Here is a 12,864-nt window from a genome sequence, read left to right on the forward strand (position 1 = left end):
CATAAAACTGTCCAGCAAAGCAAAAACCACATAATGAAAAATTGCACTCTCTTCTGTTTTGAATTTTACTAAAACTTATTCCTCATTATAGAAAATCACCACCAACACACACTTGTAACATTGCATTTATAGTTCTGTATTCTCTGTGCACCTATGAGTAGGCACAAGATGAAATGAGTTTGCAATGTCTTCTGTTACAGAAACACATGAGTATTTATTTACATGTGGACATACATACTGTTATCTCTTCTTTATAGTACTTCATAATGTTAACTTTTTAAAATGATCATTATACACAGGTGATATTTTCTGTGAATTGTACTTCACAGAATTTCTATAATAAACTATTTGGTATAAAAGGGAGCTTTGAATCTCCCTTGGAGATTCAACTTTTTGGAGTTGAGAACCAGTGGACTGGACAATCTCAAATATCTTTACGTTCTTAAATCCATGGGTTTATAAGTTTTGCTTTGATTTGCAAGAAAGGAGAAACTCTTGAATGATTTTCACTAGTGATATTCCATTTAATGTCTAAATTCTAGAGTAAAGGAAAGAGTGACTGAAGTGGACTTTCCATTTATTTTACAATCTTTCCACTTAGTTCACCTGAGAAGGGAGGTGGACAGATAATCAGGAGATCAACACAAATTGAAAATTCACTCTAGCAGGTACTGATAAGAACGCTTAAGAAATGAGAAAGTATGTTTCCCTAATGACACCATTTAGACAGAAACTTCATTCACAAACAATAAATTTTGTTTTCTTTAAAGAAGGCAGAATTGTACTGTGTTAAGTAGTTAATTTTTTCCCCTGTTTTACTAACATTCTGTTCAAGATGAGAAGAGGAAATAGAACACAGAAGCATGCTGCTCTTTCAGAGCACGTGCCATATTTCATCATTTTCACTGCTTTGACATCTGGATAATTCCCCTCTCCTTTGATTTCTGTACACACGTGCAACCACACCAATCACTAAGGTAATTAAGTCAGGCAAGCCCATACCACCTCTATGGGAAGGATGTTGGAAGGTTTTCTAAATAGGATGCATACAAATATTTCAGTGGTATAACCAGTAAGCTCCTTTCTATAGGACTTTCTAATTTGCACATGTCACTCCTTGAGAGTAAAGCACAATAAAAGTGGACTTTTTGCAGTCAGATGCCTTAATTTTTGTTTCATATTTCACCTCTGAAATATGATCATCTACTAAAACAAAACCTATGGGGCAGAAAGGCATTTTCCCATTTTGCCAATCAAGCAGAGGCATGAATGTTTGCCAGGATGTCTAGCAGTTCTGTTCAGACCAGGCATTTCTCATCCTTCTATTAATGTGACCTTCAAATGACAGAATTGGATCAAGGATAACACATTGTGATGGTACTTGTAAAAGTAATGGAGCTGCTGTCAAAAGCACCCAGGATGACAATGAAACTTAAATACACAGTAGGTACTATGGGGGTGAGATTAGGAGCTAATGTTTTCACTGTAAATGTTTCCCTCTTATTCATGCTTAAGTCACAAAATTCCTTGACATCTAGTTCCAAGTGATAAAAAAGAAGTATAATTGCTCCAAGGGAGCCACTATAATTGGTCCATTGGAGCCACTATAATTGAAAGAAAGGTAGAACAGCCTAATAATGCTTGTGCATGCCATACTGACAGATTCATTTATTCATTCATTCAAACATATTTATTGACTCTCTACACAAAATACTGGTAGTTGCTAAGGTAGATGAAAGAGAGTCTAAAGCTTTATTTATGCTCAAAAGTGCTACTGGTTGAGTTTAGGAGCTAAAAACATTTGGAGGAATGTTTGCTTCATGTTCTATTTCATATTACACATTATTAATTCATTGAAAAGGGAAAGATAACTTGTCTTTGGAATGACTACAGGAGGCTTCTTGGAAGAGGTACCATTTCAACTAGCCCATGAGAGAGGAGTAATGATTCTAGCACAAGGCACTCCAGTCAGATAGAGCATTGTAAAAGCAAGAACTCAAAAATGTTCTCTGTGGAACAAGGCATAGTTCTAGTCAACTCTTGGGTGAAGCTGTATTAGAAAAGAAGACCAGAAGTGAAGTTGATTACAATGCAAAGGTGGATAATGAAAGGATAACACATTTGGGTTACATTTGATAGATAACTAAAACCAATAAAGCAATGTGCTCAAAGAAGATTTTTAAAAAGATGAATTAGCATGGCAAATATGACATTTCCATTCTTAAGCCTGTGCTCTGAGATGGATAACTTTTAATAATTCTGGGTGATTTTCTCACATCTGAATCATTCCCCAATTTTGGGTAAACCCAACTATCCTCTCTCTCTGTTCCCAGTCTCTGCATAAAGGATATTGTTGCTTTGGAAAGGAGTCTATTATTCCCTGAAAGTTTGAGCTGCTCAAAGAACATTCTGAGCAAAACTTGACACCTGATGCCACCTTGGCACTCACAGCTGATTGGACCACACACAACAAGTTCATGGGCTTCGCCAGGACCTCTCTGAGTGGCCAGCACTAAGAGCCCTGCCTCACAGGGTCCAGACAGACTGGGTGGACCAGTGAAGTTCTCTTTGCAACTGGTTTCCAAAGGAGACTCATAGACAACGGACAGCAGAGAGCAGAGAAGCCAGGAAAGAGAGAAGGAGTCGGTAGAAGTAAGAAAGGAGCAGAATATCTAAATAAGTAGAAATCATGCGGCAAAGACAAAAATAGGAGGAATATCAGGGGCAGAGTGTGAAAATAATCGTTAACCTAATTGACCTGCAAGGTTGCTCACAGCGTAGTCCTTGGTTGTCACCTGGGGACCTGGATTTTGAGAGGGCCCCTCTCCCACCACCGAAATTCACAGGGTGGCCCCCTGGGCCTGAACTATTTCTACAAATATTATAGTTTACACTGAACACCTGCTTTCCTCCTGGGAGTCTGGAACCTGGGTATGTGCCAGGTAGTATCTGCCCAGCGGAAGTCCTCTGATAAAACTCATGGCGCTAAGTCTCTCCAAGTTTCCTTGCAGGCAGGGCTCCACACATGATGTTGGAACTCTTTGCTGGGACCATGTGGTGTGTCCTGACCGACTGTCCGGGACAGGACCCCTGGAAGCTTGTGCCTGGTTTCCTTCAGACCTCACCCTGAACTTGGCCTTTGCTGAGTTTGAGCTGGACCTTTTATCATCGCAAATTATGGCCGTGAGTATGATTTGAGTAGCCATGTGAGTGCCATTGAAAACAGAACTGTGGGTGGTCTGGGGGACCCTGGCACACAAACTGTTATAACGAGTTATAAGATGCTAGGGAAGCCTATTCATTTGTATGTATCTGTAGCTGAGGAAGAAAGCATAATAACAACAGATCTGGATGCCGATGACTGGCGCTTGGCCCTAGGTGGCTTGAGATTTGCAGTATCCTGAATAATTCTGAATGAGTTTCAGTTTTATTGTGGACATCACGAAGATCCCCACATTCCTTTATTTACAAACCCCCGGTTACTTAAGGTAAATCAAACAAGGTTCTAATTCTTTCCTAAAAGAGCTGAACAATTCCCAAAGCAAATCATATAATCAGATAAAGTTATTCAGTGACCAGTGGATGGTTTCCAATCTCAACTTGTGGATGCCTCACGATGCTGTTTGATTTTTTTGTCCTTATTCACCAACCCTGTGTTTTTTCGTGAAATGTCTTCTAACTTCAAGCTTCAACCCCACTCCTATGATTCTTTGCTGAGCAACTTGTTCTCTGAAGAAAATGAAATCCATTAAAGGAGTGACTTCTACATTCAAACCTACCTGCAGGGACCCTTTTCTGTCTCACCTCTAGTTCCAGAGGAACAACTGTCTCTCCCTATGCACAGGAAATCAGAGGTCTAATTTCCACCCCATCTCTATCTTTCTGTTTTGTGCATGTCCCAATTCTCTGCATTATCCCCTCATCCATAATATCATTCATCTCTGCTCACCACATCATCTTTCTTTCTCTGTATACACAAAATTCAAGGCTCTTTCATATTAAAATAACAATACAAACAGAAAGAAAAATGCTTCCTGTAACACAGCTATCACTCTGCAGAAATGGTGAAAGATGGTTCACGCTTACTCTTAACTTACTAAAAGCATATTCATTTCTTTGTTTCCATCCTACAGCTTCATTGAAAGATCTACTCACTACAAAATTCACTGTCTTTCAGTCCTTCCAGTCACGTTAGTACAGCCTGCACTGACCACTTTAAGTTTTGAAATTTTCTTCTCCCACTGATTCTCAAACTTCATGTTTTTCCTGTATTTTCTCTGCTGTCTCTCATGTCCTCAGTAACTTGCTCTGCATCTTCAACTTGCCTGGCTATCACTGAGGTCTCCTCTTGGTCCTCCCCCCTGCCTACCTGTGCTCTCCATTTCCTCCAAGAGTCCCCACACCCACTCCTCTGATGACTCTCAGACCTGAATCTCTCTACCTCACTTTCCCTCTCATGGTCCAGATCCATCCTCCCAATGACTCCCTGAGTATTTCCACTGTGATGAAAACTTTAAGACAATATGCCTACAATTTGATCCAGTATCTTGTTCCGGAGATGTGTTCCTTCTCCTTTATTTTTGATCTGATTGATGATATAATGTCTATATTCTTTGAAACTAGCAGATTAGAATATACATTCTCAACCTCTTCCTCTCCTTCATACAGTCAATTATTCCTTATATCCTATCAGCACACTCATTCCAATCCCCCAAAGCTCTCTCACCCTGCCGCTTCTTTCCATCATTTCCCAAACCATTGTCCATCTAGGAAATGGCAAGAGCTTTCCTGACTGCTCCCCACTAGAACCCACCCTCCACAAAGTCATCAGAGTCAGCATCCTAAAAGAGACATCATGAGCTTGGGCTTTTCAATCAGGCTATCTAGATTTGAATCCTGATGCTGCTACCATCTTGCTATGTAGCCTTAGGCAAATAATGTGCCTATCTGTGCCTACCTTCACTGGTAGAGTAAAATGCTGATAATAGCTAAGACCATTAAATGAGCTAATATATGTGAAACAACTAAAATGTGTCTGACAGTAAGTGATCAACAAATGTTGTTTTATAATCATAGATCATATTATTTATTTATCTGAAAAAAATATATTTCTTTTGATACCAAATGAGAAACAAAGTATTTCCTGCCATATCAATAACTAAGGATGTCATGATCATCAGTGATTCCAGCCCTCCAGGGCAACTCAGGAAGGAGGACGGCTCTGTGGGACCTGGCAGCCACAACAGGCTGCAGACCCTCCCTATGGGGAGCCTTGAGGAACTCAGGGTGTGAAAATGCAAATTATTGACCCCAGACAGCTGAGATGCATATGAAAGGAATGATTTCAATCAACCCAAACTCTTGCATCTTCCCATTCATAGGAAAGCATTAAACTTCTTAACTTGGGATATCTGATTTCCTTTAATTAGCAATAAGTTCTTGATGGTCAGACTACCTGCCCTTTTTTGCACAACTTCTATATAACTTGGCTCTTCTCCCTTTCCCCCTCAGAGCTGTTCTCTCAAGCTGCTTAAGATGCTGTCTCCCGGGCTTAAGTCCTAAAAATTTCTGCCAAAGAAAACAGCTCTTGACTTTCAGGTTATGACTAATTTTTTAATTGACACAAACAAATATGCAAAATTTCAGTGAAGAAACCATCCCTAGAAGAGTAACGTCCAGGGAGTAACTGGCTCCTTATCTGGGGTCTTAAAGTATATGATTTCTTTCATTATTGTAGAATATACCACACCATATACCATGTCACAAGTCCGCTGCAGAAAATTACAAGCTCAAGATTAGATTTGAGTATTCCCAGAATGAGTGAAAGAGTGTGTGAACACTCTGCTGCAGGCCATTTTATCACAGTCCAAATTAAGTATTGTTATGTTTTCCAAAGCATTTATGACAAATGAAATTATCAAAGTGTATACAAGATTAAAGAAATAAATATCAAATCCACATGATAAAAATGCCTGTGAGTATTTAAAGTGAATATATGGACCATCTCTAAATATTTTGGAATTTATACTGTTAATTAAGGAAGGTTCTAAAACTGTTGCGAGTACAACTGAACTGCTAATATAAATAAACACTTATTGAGTACCTACTCTGTGAAAAGTGACACTGTATTTTTCTCACAGTGCTAAGCATATAATTGGATGAAAAATGAAGAATAAACAAATTCTAATAAAAGGCAAACTCTAAGTGATATAGGGCTTCTCTGGTGGCTCAGCTGGTAAAGAATCCACCTGCAAGGCAGTAAACCCAAGTTCAACCTCTGGGTCAGGAAGATCCCTTGGAAAAGGAAATGACAACACACTCTAGTATTCTTGCCTGGAAAATCCCATGGACAGAGGAGACTGGTGGGTTACAGTTCATGGGGTTGCAAAAAGTCAGACATGACTTAGCGACTAAACCACCAACCACTGCAAGCAATATAATCAATGTCTTGAGAATGTCCTCACACTTAGACAATAGAAGGGGATATTAATACTGCAGAAGGACATCATCAGGTCATGTTTCATGAAAGAACTTGAAGTTTTCTGGAGGTTTGAAGGGTGAGTAGGGTTTGAACAGAGACAGAAGGTTAGGGAAATGTTACTCGAGACAATGAATTATTAGTTTAATATTGTTTTCCATTGTTATGCCCTATCTGTGGTCTGATTACACAGTGAAACCACGCAGGACCCTGTGGGGCTCCAGGGCACAAAAATCTTTCTGGGTCTCCCATTTCCTGACTATAAGAAACAGGATTTATTCAGCACCTATGACCCACTCCTGAGTTCCAAAGAACAAATTCAAACAGTTGCGAATCAGGGAAGGGAGGGGATGCAAAGAAACAATAATGCAGCCTTGGGACAGGGTCTTAATTCCCCTTCAAGGCATACACAGAATCTTTGAGCTGTTTTGCAGACACTGACACCCCCAGCGGGTGGGAAAAGTTAACTGTCTATTGCCCACAAGCACACAGACCCCTGACTGGTTGAAACCAGATTGATGATGCTGACTTCCTCTTATCTCACCACCAACCCATCAGAAAAACTGATCACGCCCTCTTTGAACCATTACTATAAAACTCCTCACTATCCCGTCCAGGTTAGAACATATCGTTTTCAGGGCATTAGCCCACTGTGGCCCTGCTTGCCTGGCAAAGCAATAAAGCTATTCATTTCTACTTCACCCAAGACTCTGTCTCCAAAATTTAACTGTGTGGGGTACAGAGGCTGGATTTAGACTTGGTATTAGTAGGAGGGCAGGCTTCATGGGAAGAGCCAAGAGACAGAGTAGAAGCAATGCCAGATGTGGTCACACCAGGCACATCAACCTGGGACCAGTGAGAAATACTATGATACCGAGGGCATCATTGCATGTGATTCACCTTGGAGCAACCATAATTGGTTATGGAAAGAAAGTTCACTGCACATTTTCTGTAATGACACTCCCTAAATGTGGGATGGGGGTGGGAGTGTAGATAGGCTAACAGAAAAACGTATTTGAGATATTCTGGGGTTGTGCCTTAAAGCACTTGCTTGGCAAGAGATAATTCCACTGAAGAAGGAACAGGTTTTGATGTTCTAGCATAGCACTCAAAATAACATCCACTGACTGAAGGGAGGCAGGCATTCAAAACGTCAACTCATAACACACACAAAGTGCTCACAGCGATAGTTTGCGCTACCCTCCATGGGGGAGCTTTATTCACTTGGTCTTGCAAATTTACAATCAATGCTTTCAAGCAGTAAATTCATTAAAACCAGGAAATTGCTTAAGTAGTTTAAAGTGACAAACAGTTCTAAAAACAAATGTTTGAACTACATAGATTCCAAACAAATTTATCACAATCAGAACTGTTATGGCACACCTGTAATGACTAGAAAATTAATTTATGACAATTACATGTCAAATTGTTTTTCTTGTTACTCCCTCACTACTAAAAGAGAAAGAGAACTTATTTGTTTTTAAGGGTGTTCCATTTCCACTCATGCTCACTCCCATTGGTTGCATCATTTTAAGAGCATGCTGACTTATTTCCAACCTACTTTGTCCTCTTCTCTTTTTTTGTCCAAAAATGGCTATAGATGTGAATGTGGATTATTATATAATGGGGATGCTCTTATGTGTTTTAGGAACCCAATACAGAGTCTAGTCTAACTGTGATGTGTTAAAATTACTCAAGAGCAACATTTTTTAAATGGGTACAGACATACAGATACATACACACTTGTCTTTCGCTATGGGCTGTTTGAGGCTTCCCAGGTAGCTCAGTTGGTAAAGAATCCTCCTGCAATGCAGGAGACCCCAGTTTGATTCCTGGGTTGGGAAGATCCGCTGGAGAAGGGATAGGTTGCCCACTCCAGTATTCTGCTCTGGAGAATCTCCCGTATAGGCCATGGGGTTGCAAAGAGTCAGACACGGCTGAGCGCGACTTGCACTTTCACTTCATGGGCTGTTTATTACACTTTATTCATATATTAAAGTTGTGCTATTCCCATGGACATTTATCTTACAAAATTAAAAAAAAAAACACCACACATGAAGAGTGAAATAACTAAATGTTAGAACCACACAGTCTCCACACCACTAAGGTCCTTTGGTTCCCTCCCCCAGAAACCACACCATTCAGAGGAGCCCAGCCTCCCCACCACTGTCTTCACTGATGAAGAAGGAGCAAACACCGCCAACAAGATACGGATTCAAGCAGCTTCTGGCACACAAATCATGAACGACACCGATCTCATGGAGAGCCGACAAGAGTATCTTGAATGCTGAGACTGACAGAAGCCTGGCATACACACGATTAGTCTGTTCAAGTCTGTACTTCCCAGCAAGTTTAGAAACACAATTATCTCTTAATGAACTCCAAATTGCTTCTAGAATTTAAGTACCATGTTTACCTCCTTCCAGGATCACCACTGGGAAGAAGAACATGTCCAAAGGAAAGGGTGGGAAGTCAGGAGGTTGGGATGATTCACCTTTCCTTCCCCTCTTCAGAAATGTTTCCTGGGAATGGAAAGCTGGTCCAGTACCTGATGTTTTCTTCAAGTGTCTCTTAATGGACAGCACCAAGCATCAGCCACATTGTTGATGAGCCCAACATCAATTTCCAATTGATTACACCCACAACATATCAATACATGACCATCAACATTAAACCTTACAGCAGTTTGTGTAATATTTCAAGTGCTGAATTTTAATTGGGTGATGCATTGAATAAACAGCAACCTCAATGATTCATCTGGTTCATAGATTTTGTGTTTTTTTGAAATATTGTTCTAATTGGGTTCCAAATAGTTAAGTAAGAATGCATATTAATTATTATCACAGTATAATAATGTTCCTAAAAGAGCAACTATTGTCCACATAAATATTAAAGTTTTTTTTTTTTTAAGATCAGCATGATTTCAGTGAAAAGCAAGTGAATTAATGGTAATTGGCATGCAGATAAAAGAAGAAAATGGTTTTCTTACTATTCGAAGTTTCCTCACTTGGATTCGTTTAGTATTTAATATGTAATACTAGTATTCATAATGCATTAGATCATTATTGAAAGGTTTTTAGAAGTTTGATTGTCATAAAATTTTAGAGGGTTACTTTCTTGACACTGATTGTTCAGAAAACATACTTATGTACCAAATTTATAAAATCACCAATAAACTCTCAGCAAATATAAAGAATTTCATAGAGAAAAAAGATTTCTCTTAGAATGATTTTTATGTTTTACTTAAAGAAGCAAAAAATAAACAGTGGAACATTTTAGTAATCTCAATTTTAGGAAAAATCACGTTTACTTACAAGGAATCTAGAAGTCAAAAGGATGATATTCCATCACCAGCCTGCAAATTAACAAAACAGAACCTAAGACAATATTACTTTACTCAGGGCACTTAATTGAACACGACAGCAAAAAACATGATTATATTATTTCTGATTAAATTATATAAATGTATAACATTGGTCACAGCAAATAATAATGGTAACAATAATGATATCACAATCCTTTTATCCAAAGATCTAACTGGGGCATACAGTTGACTCATTGGAAAAGACCCTGATGCTGGGAGGAGTTGGGGGCAGGAGGAGAAGGGGACGACAGAGGATGAGATGGCTGGATGGCATAACCGACTCAATGGACATGAGTTTGAGTAAACTCCGGGAGTTGGTGATGGACATGGAGGCCTGATGTGCTGCGATTCATGGGGTCGCAAAGAGCTGGACACAACTGAGCTATTGAACTGAACTGAACTGAACTGAACTGAATCATAAACCTATCCCTTTTTTTAAAGTGCTATTCTTTTACATACTAAGCAGGTCAAACTGTTCATTTGTTTACATGCATGCTAAGAAAGCAACCAAAAGATTAATGCAGTAATTGAGAATAAAACTGTGGAATCGTATTTTGAACTGGCACCAACATATATTCAGAAACTCAATTAAGCTCATAGGAAAAATGATTTATTACGTCATTGAGGTTTTCCAACAAGTTTGCACAAATCGTTGCATCTAGATATGAATGCAAGCTAATCTATAGCCTCTCAACCACCACTGATGTAGCACTGTAGTCTGGGTTGCAGGAAGTCACTGGGGTGTTGCATTGATGTTAGCTCTGCTGTTTTGACACTCTACCCAGCTGCTCTAATTTTGCTTCAGTGCACTCAGAGCTGAGTCTGAAAGCCTCAGAGCATGGGTACAAAGAGCTATGGTTAAGGCAGGATCAGAGGTGCAGGGAACCAGCAGCACCTGCACTGATTTGCAATCTCGAAACTGGTGTGAAAACAGTATGGTGGTCTTGCCTGGACACTCACATGGCTAAGGGCAGGATGAGAAGATGAGGCAGACACAAATCCAAATGTTTCTCCCTCTTGTTCTCATCACCACTTTTTTCTATACCATAATGGCTCAGCATAAAGTCATTTTATGATAAAAGATGGAAAGGTCTTTGTTTTTAATAGCAGATAATCTATCAGGATGTTGTGTGTTAGGCATTTACCAGGGCTTACATGTATAACATTAACAGCCTTAGGTCGACCTTCATATGTTATCAGAAGATTTAACACTGCGTTTTGTTAAATTTCTTGTCTCTTTTATCTACAAAGGTAATGATACACAAAGCAGAAGCACAGATCTTTAATCTGGGAGGAGTCTGCAACAATAAGATGAGTTTTCAGCTTTTGAGCAAGCTGCATGTCAAGATACTTGGCAGAGTTAAGTGGTACAATTGCAAAGTTAAATAACAGAAGGGAGAGGCATTGAGAGGCAAAGAAAAGATGGAAAATTTGTGTTTTCAGGTGAGATCTGGGAGGAGGAAGAGGAGAGTCATCTGAGTGGGGAGACATAAAAACCCTCCACGGTTAACAGGAGCTGAGGAGAAATTGATTTAGAGAGAACAGAGGCATAATCATGGTGTTGAATAGCGCATTCAGTAATGAGTCTGATTCTTGGAAACGCTGAGCTGAAGGAGGGGCCAATAACTCTGAGAGGGACAGAAGCCATAATTTCCTCAGAAATAGAGCCACTCCTTCAGCCCTCTCGAGACGAGTCTCAGAAACTCATTGACACCGTCTCAGACGCTATGTTAAGGAGTAAAACTAAGGCAAGAGGGTGATTCAGAAGTTTGAGGGATACATAAAAGTGATGGAATTTTGAGAAAACCCTGGAAGCAGTGGACACACGCCACAAATCAGACTCAACAGCAACGTTCAAATGTGTGCATAATACTGTCTCCTAGCTTTAGGGGAAGGCACCTGGATGGAGCTCTATATGTTGCAGAATGAAAGTGTCAGTTGCTTGGTTGTATCTGACTCTTTTGTGACACCCCCCCCCCCCCACCCCTACCCCCGTATAACTCTAGCCCACCAGGCTCCTCTGTCCACAGAATTCTCCAGCCGAGAATACTGGAGTGGGTAGCCATTCCCTTCTTCATGGCATCTTCCCGACCCAGGGATCAAACCCATGGATTGAACCCAGGTCTCCTACACTGCAGGCATTTTCTTTACCATCAGAGTCACCAGGGAAGCCAGGATGTATGTTGCAAAGATGTCAATCAAAAAGTTTCAGAGAGAGGGAGAAGACCAATGAAAGAACTTGTAAGTATAGCTCATTGGAAACCATGACAAAAATAAGGAAACAATGCTGATTTAGTGACAACAACCTATGTTCTAATAAACTTTAGGTTGGAAGTGAATGTTTCCGTGGAATCCCTCTTGATACCTGAATCTTTGCTTTCACTCAAACAGGACAATGTTCTTAAACAGCGACACAGCAAAAGATGCAGGTGGTGAGGGCAATGCTGTATATACCAAGGATGCTCCGTGCCGTCCTGGCAGCTGGTGGAAGGTAGCACAGACATGAACCCAGGACTCTCAGCTGCATGCCAGACCACACCATCTGCCCCTCCACCATCCGTCCTAGGGTTTCCGATTCTCACAAAGCGTACTTCCGATCTCTCATCACACCACCGCTCAAAGCTGTTTCCTTGTATGGCTTTCTCTTTTTATTTTTTTCACCAGTAGACTATTCTGTAGACTTTTCTACCAGTCTGCCTACATAATTGATCTCTACAACCCTCTTTAGAGTAAAACTTAGCTTTGCTCACTCTATTCTATATTTTTGTGTGCTACAAAGTTAGGTAGCATTTCCAGATTTTGTTCATTCCTTCTCACTGACCCAAATCTTCTAACCACTCCCCTCTCCACCATACACCCATATGTATATACACCTGCTCTCCTCTGACCAGTTTGCTAAGTCATATAGCCATATATATGTATACACACATATATTCCTTGAGTCTAAAATATTCCAGAATTGCACTTTAAATTTCTATTATTTTAGAATTAGGCTCTTGGGAATCAGGACATTCCCTGGTGG

The 12,864-nt window shown here is 40.1% G+C and overlaps 1 long non-coding RNA gene across 1 annotated transcript in view; it reads right to left on the reverse strand.

Annotated features, from left to right (window-relative positions):
* LOC139032612 (uncharacterized) overlaps window positions 1-12,864 on the reverse strand; it is a 1,302,716-nt gene that overhangs the window by 239,310 nt on the left and 1,050,542 nt on the right. Inside the window, exon 5 of the long non-coding RNA XR_011485176.1 lies at window positions 9,793-9,833. This is a non-coding gene — a long non-coding RNA (uncharacterized lncRNA). The remainder of the gene's footprint in view (window positions 1-9,792; window positions 9,834-12,864) is intronic.

Source organism: Odocoileus virginianus, chromosome 32, assembly GCF_023699985.2.
Source record: "Odocoileus virginianus isolate 20LAN1187 ecotype Illinois chromosome 32, Ovbor_1.2, whole genome shotgun sequence".
NCBI classification, from domain to species: Eukaryota; Metazoa; Chordata; class Mammalia; order Artiodactyla; family Cervidae; genus Odocoileus; species Odocoileus virginianus.